We start from the raw sequence: 12868 nt of genomic DNA, 5'->3' as shown, positions 1-12868 counted from the left end.
AACTGGCTTTGGCTGGTGCCTCTCACACACCCCCAGAGCCGCCCCAGGCCGTGGGAAGTTCTGAATAATTAATGCAGCAGAGAGGGGCGCTGGCTTTTTCCGTTCAGCTTGCTAGGGGAGCGCCTTCCCCTGTGGGTGAGGTGTGCAGTCATCACCCACCCCAGGAGCATTCTTCCCCGGGTGAGAACAGGCCTCGCCCCCACCTTTCCTTCCTCGCCCACAGGAGGCTGCGAGCGCTGGCTGGGGAGGCTTCGAGCCCTGCCTGAGAGCTAATTCCAAGGAAGGGGCTGCAAGGAGCCCAGTGACAACGCAGCCGGGGGCTCCTTTCCCTGATGTGCTTATCTCCCAGGTAATGCGCCGAGTGGTTCGCGGTGCTTACGCTTTACAACAGTCCTGTGACACGGTATTGTCACGTCTGTTTCTTAGAGGAGAAGCCTGAGGCTCAGAGAGGGTGAAAGTCCAAAGTCAACAGCCAGCCTCTCTGAGCCCAAAGCCCCAGCTTTTAAGGGCAGCGTCCTGCTCTTCAGCGCAGGCAGCAGGTCAGGCGTGGGCCCCTCTTTGGAACCCGAGGCAGAGGGGGAGCGTGGACTGGCAGGGGTGCCGGCTGCTGCTAGTGCCCAGAAAGCTCTCTTTCTCTCGAAGCAGAAATCCCTGAGCTGGTGATTCAAAACTGAAGGATGCTTAATTGCATGTTAACCTTACAAAGGAAACTTTATATATATGATTCACGTAATATCAGCTCGTGTGGAAACCCTCACCCCTGTTCCCCCTCCCTTGTTTCTTCCTACCCTTCCTTACTCTCTCCCAACTACCAAGAGCAGGGTAGGGGGGGCCGGGCACCACAAGGGTGCTGTCGACCTGGGCGGAGCAGCGGTAGCAAGTGCAGGCCCGCCTGAGGTTGGAGGGCTGGGAGGAGCTGCCCAGACGATCTGTGTGTAAGAGGAGGGACACCGTCTAGAACGAGGGCACTTTTTGGCACCTGGCCTGCAGTGGCGGGCATGTGACTCCTCCCGAGGACCTTGGAATTCCCAGGACAGCTTCGTCTTTTCTCCCCAGGGAGGCTTCCTCCAGCACCTTCCATGTCTTCGCTGCCTGGTCCTAACTCTCATTCACTTTCCTGCTTGGCCCTCTGTCTCATCGCCCTTATTTATGCTCCTGGGTACAGATGGTCTCTGGGTCTGACTGCTCCACTCTGTCCCATGGCCTCTTTCCCTTCAGAGTGTCCGTGTCATCTTCCAAGGCTGCCTTCTGCCCTTGGGTGGAGAGATGGGGGTCGGCGGGGTGATCAGGGTGTGGAGAGGCGTGACAGTCTGGCCCAGAGAGTGACTTCAAGGAGCCCTACCTAGGGGGGAGGAGGGGACAGCTCAGCCTTCACTTTTCCCTCTGTGGCCAGTAGGTGGTGCTAGATGCCAGCTGAGGCCCAGCTGGGGCCTTGGCGATGCAAACCGCAGCCCTCGCTTACCGGAATGTTCTGCCTGCTAAGCAGCCCTTTTGGGTGGGATGCAAGGCATTGTGACCTGTGGGCTGATTCAGGACCCAGGAGGGGATAGGAGAACACACTTGTTTCCCTTCACTCAACCCCGTGGCCCTTATGGGCTGGGAATGAGTTAAGGAGAGACTCTGCCTCACCTTTTCTTCCCCAGGGAGATTAGAACAACTGGGGACCAGACCTTTCCTCCACTCTTGCTCAAATATCACCTCCTCTAAGCAAGGGCAGGCCCTTTGTCGCCTGGGTGCTCAGAGCAAACCACCAGGGCACTTCACATATGGCGATCACGCATTGTTTCCACGACTCCCTAACGGAGCAGACTGTCACCTCCTGCAGGTCAATTTCTCATCGCGTCCATTTGTGTAGCCCCCCCCCGCCGCCCCAGGGCCTGGCACATGGCGCATGCTCAGTCCACGAGTGCATGGTGGAGTGAGTCAAAGGCTGCACAGAGACTGTATTGCTTTTCCCCCTTGGAGATCTTTAAAAACACTTTTGCCTAAGGGCTTTAGGAATGGCCCAATGGGTAAATATGGATGGATGTTTATGGAAGGGTGGCCTTGAAGCCCCTCTGGAAGCCAGTTCCCAGCTCAGAACTTCACACCCATATGTAGAATATGCTTCATTTCTCTTGAATTGAGGGCCGTTTATTGCACGCTTCCAGCATGGCAGGTATATCTCTCTAAGCAAAGAAGCCTCCCCACGTCCACAAAGAAGTGTGACATGCAGCCTGGGCACTGGGGCTCTGGGACTTTGGTCTTGGCTCCTTGGGTGTGTGGAGCTTGGGGAGATGCTGGACTTTTGGGATTTACCAGAAAATGGAAAGGGAGGCCTTCCTTGGGAGGGCCCCGCTGGACAGGACATGGGCTGGTGCACTTAGCTCACAGAGGGGAGGGAAATTGTCCAGGCAGAGAAGTGAATGAACGCTAACGAGCGGGTGGGCATTTGCTCCTCAAACAAAAGTGATTTGTCTCTAGCTGAGCCTCCAGTTCTGCAGAACATTCCGTTTTATTGAGGATTTGGCAAACAGACCTGTAGCTGACATAAAGTGGTGGGGGGTGGGGCAGGTGATTTTTCCAGATGCCTGAAGATCTGGACAGACGAGAACGGAGGGATCAATCCACAAGGTGTGGCATAGTAGGGATAGACATAAAGTTCTGCCCCAAACGCCAACTGGTTGCAGGTGGCATAACTTCAGAGTTGCCCACGTGAAGACTTCTGTTCTAATTGACAAGTCAGCTGTGAGAGCGGATTGCCTTGTCCGTGAATCCGTGCTGGGAGAGAATATGCAGAGTGAAGATCTGAGCTCTGCTGTGCGCTGGTTGACCACTCTTGGATTTCTCCATCGGTTCTGGGGAACTTAGCATGGGATTCATTTAATATCAGCTGGTAATGAAACTCTCGTCCCCATTCCTTCTCTCTTGGTCACTTTCCAGTCTTTCTTGCCAAGTCCCCGTGAAGAGGAGTCAGACTTGTCTTTTTTTTTTTTTTTTTTTTAATGCTTATTTATTTTTGAAGAGACAGAGAGAGAGCACAAGCAGAGGAGGGCGGAGAGGGAGACACAGAATCCGCAGCAGGCTCCAGGCTCCGAGCTGTCAGCACAGAGCCCGACGTGGGCCTTGAACTCAAGAACCATGAGATCGTGACCTGAGCTGAAGTCAGACGCCTAACCGACTGACCCACCCAGGTGCCCCCAGAGTTGTCTTTTAAAAGATATGATGTGCTGTAACAGACACCAAGGGCAGCTGGACCAGGAGACTCCAAACTAGCTCAAGTGAGAAACCACCGAAGGAACCTGAGCTCCGTGTATTTCCTGAGGAAGAGGGAGAGAGAGAATCTTAAGTGGGCTCCATGGTCAGCACAGAACCTGGTGTGTGGCTCGATTCCACACCCCTGGGATTATGACCTGAGCCCAAATCAAGAACTGGATGCTCAACCGACCGAGCCACCCAGACACCCCGAGCCTGACCTCTTTATTGCGGAGAGAACAGGGCCGGCAGTAGTAGGCTGAGACTGAGTGCATCTGCCTGGGCTGAGATGACTCACGGAGCAGACATGACCAGTGGCCCCTCAGGAGGGGGTGAGTTCCCTAGAGGTTTGCGAGCCCAGGATGGGGCTGAGTTGGAAGCCCCTACATTTCCTTCTGAGCCTCGGAGACTGAGAGCAAATAGCTCTCCACCCCTCTGCACCCCGGGGCTTCCTTGGGGCCACTTAGCCATAACCTGAAGCAGCTGGCAGGGTCACTGGCCTCACAGCTCAGCCTCTCCTGCTGTCCCCTGGCTGTGCCCAGCTATTTGCTGAGCCTGGAACTGCTAATTGCACCGGGTTCCCCCGGGTCTCTGGGTGAGGGCAAGGGCCGGCAACAGAGCTCATGTGTTCAGGGGTCTCGGAGGTAGGACAGCTCAGAGAGGAAGGCTTCTGCTGCTCCCCTCCTGCTCCCTTGCCAGTGAGGATCCGGGGTTCAAGTCCTACCTCTGTGATCTTGGGCAATCAGGGGAGCTCTCTGAGCCTCAGCGTGGGTACTTGCTGGGTGGTGGCAGGTCCCCTTTACGTGGGCCGTTCCTGGAAGCCAGCTATTTACTTCCTATCTTCTGTATAGTCTGAGGCACCTCCAACCAGAAGCCATGGGGCCTTGGAGTCACTATATCTGCTTGGCTGGAGTGAAGGTGACTGCCCTTCCTGGTTTGTCCTTGATGGAGGCATTCCTGGGATGAAGGATGTTCTGTGCTAAAACCTGAAAAGTCCTGGGCCAAGCAGGCAAGTGGGTTACCTTAGAGCTGGAATCTGCACCCGTCCCTCTCTTCCCCTGCCGCCTGGCCAGCCCTGTTGTCAGCCCTCAGCCAGTGTGATTCGCTGAAGGACAGCTTGGGGCAGACATTGAGGAGCGATGCTCTGTCCCCATGTTCAGCGCCGCTTGAAATCTCCCCAGAACTCAGGAGCTATGGGCAGTGTCCCATGCGGTCTAGGTCTGCCCTCCCCTTTCTCCTTTGGCATCCATTATTTCTTTGGGATGTCTAACGAATCTTGAAATCAGCTTGGTTTTCCCCTCTGTTCATCCCATACTGGGAACTGGTACCTCGGGCCATCTGCTGCTCGAGGGAGGAGGAACAGAGTCAGAGGGCTCCATACTGGGGCTGGGCTTGCAGGGGCATCAGCGAACCCTGTGGCCATGTGGCCTCGGTGGCTGGGTCTTGTTCTTGCAAAACCCCATTATTCTGGGATGGGCACTGTTGACATTGGGCTTAGTACACGACTTTCCTTGGAGCAAGGAAATCATTGTGGTTGCTGGTTCAGTTCTCAGATATTTTGACTTCCTTTCAAGTTGTCCCGAAGGCCCTGTGGGAATGTGAGACCAGTTTCCCAATGATCATGGGATCTCACATCACTGAGGCGCCTTCCATGGAAGCACAAACTCCAGCTTCACACAAAGAGCCAGACAAAGGGACGTGGCCCCACCTGCCTTGAGCTTAGAACTCTATTCAAAGACCACACTACTCAGTTTGCGAGTTTTGTCTCTGGGACCCAAAGAAAGGTTCTTCCGAGATGGAAGGTGGGGGGAAAGGAAAGAAAGAAGCATTATTTTCTGGCTTAATTTTCTAGTTTAATTCAGTGTGCGTTAGATCAGCACAGGTGCTGAGCTCCGTGCAAACACAGTAAGCTCTGGTTTTAAGGAACCTCGAGTTCTGGGAGGGAGGCAGATCTCTGAGCCACGGAAGGCTCTGATCGATGCTGTCATAGACGCTGGGCTGGTACACTCTGAACGTGCAGGGGCAGAGAGGTTAGTAGGAGAACTTGGGGAGGCTTGTTAAGGCGGTAGGATGTCCAGGGTTTCGAAACCAAGGCAGGATTTTGACAGGCAGAAGCTGTGGGGATCAAAGGTGCAAAAGTGCAGAGATGGGTGGGGCCAGGTGAGACCGTGCCACCTGGAGCCCAGGTGTGAGGAACCAGGGCAGTCTGGTGGCCCAGGAGGCAGGAAGGGAGCCTAGGCCAGGTCCTCGGAAGTGCTGCATACTGTATGACGGAGCCTGGACTGGAGTCCTGCAGGCAGTGGCGATCTATGGAAAGATTTAAAGCGGGAATCTTTTGATAAAACGTCAGCCCTCACCATGTGCTTTCCACCCCTTGCTGTCTTTCCCTTTTTATCCTTTAACGAGGAGTTTGGACCAGCCTTCCCACAGCGGAGCAGCCTTGTCCTTTCTCCCCACACCCGGAGGAGGAGGCGGGGGCCAGGGCTGTTCTTGAGTCTGTCCCACACAGATCGTTTCTCCAGAGCCACAGAGCAGAAAGTTCAACCTGGCACCTTCCGTCTGGAGCAGACAGGTCTCCCGAGCCCTCTCGGCACCTCCCGCAGCTCCTCTGCCTGCTCCTTTCTCCCGCGTGCTTCTCCTACAGCCTCCATTTCCTTCCACCTTCCCTCCTTCTGACAGCAGGGCCCCATCCTCCCATCCCCACCCCCCACCGGACTCCACTGATCTCTAGTTGTTTAAGAGGCGGCCTCTGAGGTCAGACAGACGCAAGTCTGCTCCTGGCCTCCTCACTGTGTAACTTCAGGCTTAACCTCTGCATGTTTGGCTTTTCACCTGCAAAGGTGAATCGAAAGGCCTCCCCTGGAGGTCGGGGGTGTCCCAGCACCTGCACCCAAAGGCACTGTGGAGCACCCTTCCTGCCCTCCTCTCCCTGTCCGGGTTGGCTTTTGGCCCTTCCGGGAGGAAGGTTTCTTTGGCTGGGGAGCCAGTGGGCAGCTCCAGGTGGCATGGGGTTTCTTGCTATGCTTCTCAGAATGCTGCTGGCCTTTTAAACTGCCTCCCTGTCTCCCTTACAGGATAACAAGGGCATAAATCAGGAGCTGTCAGCGTTCATTTCCATCCTTGGGTGGACAGCATCCTGTCCTAGCAAGGCTCCAGGTCTGTCTTTGGAAGACTGGCTCCCCGAAGCCAGGGAGGATGACAGGCTGGGGCTGAGGGGGTCAGTTTAGGCCAGCACTGTATGGGGAAGAGCCAGTGTGTGCTGTGATTCCCGCATGTATCTGTCCCCCTGGCCCACATCAGTTCTGGGGCAGAACCCATGAGCTATCAGACAGGTGGGGACTAGAATCTTCTCCCCAGAATGCCCGGCTGCCAGGATGAGATGTAGGCTTGCCAGGGGCTATCTCTGCCAGAAATAAAAGAGGGAGGATCTCCTACCAGGAGCCTTAGGCAGAGAAATCCCACCAAGGGCAACTTCCCCCTTTCTCCCTTCTCCTTCCAGGGGCTGGGACCAAGGCTAGCTCTAATAGAGTCAGGGAAGGTAACTACACTTGGGAGCAGTCCCACAGAACCTCAAGATTTGGCAAGAGGGCCCTCGCTTCAGGCAGGTGCCGGCCAGTATGGGGGGCCCAGCCGGGAGGAGTTTGTGAAATCCCCATTTTCACTCTGCCCATTTTACAGGTAAGAAGAATGAGACCTGGGTGGCCCCAGACTTGATTACAGGGTCTTATTCCTGCAGCAGCTGGTAAAGGATGTCAAATGTACATAAAAATAAGTGAAAGACAGCTCTCCTTAATCAAAGTTAGCCTCTTCCTCGAAAGGTCCTGCTGTTTGCTACGTGGCAGGGTAACAGTCTGCTCTCTTCCTTAGCTGGGCCGGCAGACCATGCGCTGTGTGAGACCAGAGACCAAATCTGGCTTCTCCACAATCTTGCCTAACCTGATGCTTGCCCTTTGGCGAGTCTCCGGGATGCTCCAAGTTCTTTTTCATGCTCAGTGGATACATTAGAAGTGAGGGATGCTGGGCATGAGGGGATATTCCCATCCTGCTCCCACTTCAGCCCAGGAGTCAGTTGGAGAGAAATAGGAGGCCTTTCTGCCCACTGCCCGCCCCCCTCCCCAGCACAGAGTCAGCAAATTGGTCATCCTTAGGAAAGGTCAGCTGAATCAGCCCCCCTGTAAGAAACGTGCTTGGTATTTTTAGAAGCTTTTCAAGTTTGCAGCTCCTGACCTCAGCAGGAGGCAGTCAGAGCTTCTGCCCATCCGAGCCCAGCCCCAGCCCAGCCCCAGTGCAGCCTAGTCTAGCCCAATCCAGCCCAGCCCAGTCTAGCCCAATCCAGCCCAGCCCAGCCCAGCCCAGCCCAGTCTAGCTCAGTCCAGCCCAGCCCAGCCCAGCCCCAGCCCCAGCCCAGCTCAGTCTAGCCCAGATTCAGCTGAGATCAGCCCCAGCCCAGCCCAGCTTCAGCCCCAGCCCAGCCCAGCTCAGCTCAGTCCAGCCCAGCCCAGCTGCTATAACCACCCAGTAAGGCCAGGTGGGTAAATCATGACTTTTTAGACTGCATAACATCAGCTTGAAATCCTGTCCACATCACTGCCCCAAATCTATCATCTGACCTTGAGAAAGTCACATTATTCCCATCTGTATAATGGAGAGGTCATCATATTTATTTGCAAATCCATTCTGCAAAAGAGGCAGGATGAATAGGAATCCAATAAACACCCAAAGTTGCTGTACTCTGCTGAATTCTGGGAGATTATCATAAGGCCTGAGTGAGTTTGTGTCCGAGCATTTTGTGTTCCTCGGACAGGGATGTTTAGAGAGATGATGTCATAAAAAATCTGTCATAAAATGCTGTTGTGCTAAAAAGGTAGCTTTACAGGGGCGCCTGGGTGGCTCAGTCAGTTGAGCGACCGACTTCAGCTCAGGTCATGATCTTGCAGTCTGTGAGTTCGAGCCCCATGTCAGGCTCTGTGCTGATGGCTCAGAGCCTGGAGCCTACCTCCGATTCTGTGTCTCCCTCTCTCTGCCCCTTCCCCGCTTATGCTGTATGTCTCTCTGTCTCTCAAAAATGAATAAACGTTAAAAAAAATAAAAAAAAAATAAAAAAAAAATAAAAAGGTAGCTTTACGTTTGGAGAGAGAGGCATGTGGTTCAGGAGGGGCCAGCTGTGTTTGGAGCATGAGGTTCTGGGGTCTCCAGCCAGAATCTGCGTTGGTTCTGTGTTGTCAATGAAAGAATGCCTTAGAAGAGAAGCCTTGGGCTCTGCTCCGAACTAGTTGTGTGGCCCTGGGGACATAACAGTCATCGTGGGCCTGATTTTTCTACCTATAAAATTGCAGGGGTGGGGGAGGAGGGGTTTGGACAGTATGTGTGCTTCTTAAAGCATAGGTTTCCATGGAGGGCTTTGTGTCAATCAGAGGGCTTTGAGGGCAGGGATAATGAGTAGAGCGTGCATCTTCCAGGAGCACCCACTGTGCTCCACGGAGACATTTTATTATTTATTTTATTTTATTTTATTTTATTTTATTTTATTTTATTTTATTTTATTTAAAAAAAAATTTTTTTTTAACGTTTATTTATTTTTGAGACAGAGAGAGACAGAGCATGAACAGGGGAGGGGCAGAGAGAGAGGGAGACACAGAATCCGAAGCAGGCTCCAGGCTCCGAGCTGTCAGCACAGAGCCCGACGCGGGGCTCGAACTCACCGACCGCGAGATCGTGACCTGAGCCGAAGTCGGACGCTTAAGTGACCGAGCCACCCAGGCGCCCCTATTTTATTTTTTTAATTTTTAAAATGTTTAGTTTTGAGAGAGAGACAGAGCGTGGGGGGGGGGGGAGGGGCAGAGAGAGAAGGAGACACAGAATCCAAGCAGGCTCCAGGCCCCGAGCTGTCAGCACAGAGCCCGACGCGGGGCTTAAATCCACAAACCGCGAGATCATGATCTGAGCCAAAGTTGGATGCTTAACTGACTGAGCCACCCAGGCGCCCCTCATATTTCATTTTTAAAATGTATGTGAGTGTATCCTCCTACTGTATGCTATGGCCATGCGTGTTCTGGCATGAACTAACGTTTTAAAATGTTTCCATGGAGGGGTACCTGGGTGGCTCAGGTCATGATCTCACTGTTTGTGGGTTCGAGCCTTGTGTCGGGCTCTGTGCTGACAGCTCGGAGCCTGGAGCCTGCTTCAGATTCTGTGTCTCTCTCTCTCTCTCTCTCAAAAATAAATAAACATTAAAAAACTACAAAAAAAAAAAAAAAGAAATGTAAGACTTCAAAGAAATTAAAAAAAAAATTTTTTTTAATGTTTATTTATTTTTGAGACAGAGAGAGACAGAGCATGAATGGGGGAGGGTCAGAGAGAGAGGGAGACACAGAATCCAAAGCAGGCTCCAGGCTCTGAGCCGTCAGCACAGAGCCCAATGCGGGGCTCGAACTCACGGACTGTTGAGATCATGACCTGAGCTGAAGTCGGATGCTTAACCGACTGAGCCACCCAGGCGCCCCAAGACTTCAAAGAAATTTGATGCCCACTTCAACCCCTCTCCCACCTCCCTGTCTTCCCTCACCACCCATAGGGAGATTCATTCTCCTGTGTGCCTGGGGGTTCTGGGTGGAGAAGTGTGAGGAACGTTGGACTGGTTGATCTCCAAGGGTCATTCAAGTGTTAGCATTCTAGAATTGTAAAATGTGCTGTGGTGTGTGTGTATGTGTGGAGGGAGGAAGTGGGGTTCATGATAAACTGATCTCATAGAAAGACAATTTAATATCTTCTTTCTTCTTCCTAAAGTTCCAGAACTGGAAAGTTCCAGTGGACTCAGAAGTTGGAAGGGAAAGTGAACTGGCTACCTTGGCCAGCAGGGGGCGAAGGGAGAGAACAGTGGGAGTCAGGAAGTGGGGCTGATATTTAAAATGTTCTATTCTGTAATCTTCGGATCAGAGCTAACAGATTACAAGCGTGGCTTCTAACTCAATCTGGCACAAGAGAATGGAGATTCTCCCCAACCCTTGCTTCTAATTAAGCAGCCTCATGTGCTCAGGGCCAGCAGTTACCTTCAACACACACAGGCACACACACACACACCCTCAGCCCCTACCCCATCCTTGGGCACTCCCCCAAGTGTCTGCCCACCTGCCTGCGGCTCCCCAGCTCCCCCGTGCTTACCTGCACAGCCAGGTTCCTGCTACAGGTGGGGTGGCTGCTCTTGCCCACCCCTCCAAGCCCCATCTCTCTGTCACTGCCCACGCCCTCCCCCAGGCTTTGAACACACACTTGTTCACCTCATGTAAGATCAAAAATAAACTCTCTCTGGAACCTGTTCAAAGGCTAATGTGCATCCTCTCTTAATTATTGATTTGTTTATTACAGACGCTCGGGTAGGACATTCAAGGCGGCCGCTGTGCCCAAGGCCCACCTCTAGAACTCCTACCCCTCGCTGGAGTGGGGGGAAGGCTGGGAGAGTGATCTTGTCTTGGGAAGGGGTAGTTGGCTGCTGGGTGAAACCCACCCACGGGGAAGGTTGCAGACTAATCCTGCCCCCCAACAAAGCCTAGACTGGCCCAGTGATCACAATGGAGTCCTCCCACTTTCCCTCTCTTCCCTATTACAAGGAGAAAACCCCTGGCAGAGGGCTGTAGGGATGCAAAAGGGCAGGCTTGTCCTCTTTCCTCCCCCTTTCCTTCCTGCCTCACTACTGGGCAGTTACACGCAAGAAGTGGTTCCGTGCGGTGGGCGCAGTGGTTGGGGTTTAACGCCTGCCTCTTACTGCCGCGTACCAGCTGGGCGACCTTGGACAAGTAATGTGACCTCTCTGGTTCTGTTTCTTCCTCTGCAAAACAGGGCGTTTGTGAGGATTCTGTGAAATCGTGCATACGAAGGGTGTAGAAGAATGATACACCTAGAGGTCAATACATCGTGGTTGCCTTTGTCATTCCTTTTCTTGTCCTCATTCTGCTCCGCTTCATCCCTGGGACTCCAGGATTGCAGGAGATGACCCGCCATGGCCCTCACAGTATGTGGGGGCAGCCCCTGGAAGGTCCCTGCTACACCTAAGCACAGTGGGGACCTCGAGCCTGGGCACGGCCACGAGCTCTGCAAGAAAGGGGACGGATCCTTCAGACAATGTTCTGCAGAAGTACTGCCCAGCCCTGGGCGAGGGGAGCACAGAGCTGGTCACTGGAAGCACGGCCTCCAAGGCACACTGGGAAAGGGTCACAGCCATCCATCCACAGGGCTGGGCTCCTGGGGCTCTCTCTTTTGGGGTCCTGAGGGTAGTTCTCGAATTTGACATGATGAAGGGGGCATCCCGATGTCCCTGCCTTTTGGGGGTCATTTGCCTTACACCAGTTGGAGGGACCTGGGGTTTGTGTCCAGGCTAGGTCTCTGGGACCCCCTCCACACTCCACGCCCTTACCCCAGGGCTCTCAGGGGGTCTGGCTGGGGCTCACTGGGGCTAGTTTGTACCCCGCCCCCACTTCATCCCCTGTCGCGCCCCCCGCCCCCCCCAGCCCAGAGCTCCCTGGGCTAGGCTTTTGTTCCCCCGGTTCCCAGGCAGTGCAGCTGGTGCTGTGGGCTGGGGAGGGGGTGGAGGACGGCAGCAAGCCTGTGGGAAGGAGCTGTCTCTTCATTCCAAAGGCGAGCATGGCTCCTCATGTCCCTTCCCCCCAACATAATGCTTCCCCAATTCCCACACTTGTGTCTCAGCAAATAAGACTTTTTTTTTTTTTTTTTTTTTTTTTTTTTGTGGTTTTCCACTTGCTCTTCATACCTACTTAAATGTGTGTGTGTGCGTGGTTCCCAGCAACCGTCAGCACCAGAGGGAACTGGAGCCGATTTGGTAATTTCTTTCTTTGAGTCCCAGGTATGTGGGCAATGTCTTCCTCTCTGAGCCCAAGGACTTTGGGGCATCACCTCTCTAGCCTTCTGATCTCCTGGAGGTCTGTGCTGCTTTCAGAAATAGAAGTCAGGATGGTTTCCAGCAAGCAGAGAGGGCAGAATTTAAGAGCACCCTACTATGGGGGCTGAACCATCTGGGAAAGGGTGGGGCCCCTAAAGGAGAATATAGAGGAAAAGAAGGGAAATGACATAGCTACATTTTTCAGGTGAGGATGGAAGAGGCTCAGCAAGGTGACAGGATGTGCCCAGGCATCCGGCCAGTAGGTGCTGGAGCTAACATCTGGACCAGATTTGCCTGGAACTAATGCCCATGCTTTAGCTGCTCCTCCAAAGAGAGACCATAATGAGAGGTGTGGACAGAAAGCGTTGCCTTGGCATTCCCTTAACTCTTGAGACCAACCGGTGGTTGATAATTGCAGGCAGATCAGGTGTGAAATGCTGATGGAATGTGCAAAGGTCCTGGTGTCCACTGCCTGGTTAGAAGGAACCAGTAGCTGTCATTTGTGGAGTGTTCCATATCCACGAGGCATTTTTACATATAACCTCTTCTTGGATACTCGGGATGACTGGTCCCCCATGTGGCAGAGGAGGATGTGGAGAATCAGAGAAGTCAAGCAGCGTGCCCAACGTGACACAGCCTGATAGGTTTTTGACACTAAATGAACAAATTCGTTCAGAGCTGAATCTGGAAGCTGGTGTTTGAGCCAGGGCAGGGTAAGGTGTGATCCTGGCTGTTTTGCTG

The sequence above is a fragment of the Puma concolor genome, chromosome B3 (assembly GCF_028749965.1).
Source record: "Puma concolor isolate L17-30 chromosome B3, mPumCon1.1.hap2, whole genome shotgun sequence".
NCBI classification, from domain to species: domain Eukaryota; kingdom Metazoa; phylum Chordata; class Mammalia; order Carnivora; family Felidae; genus Puma; species Puma concolor.
This window is presented reverse-complemented; position numbering follows the sequence as displayed.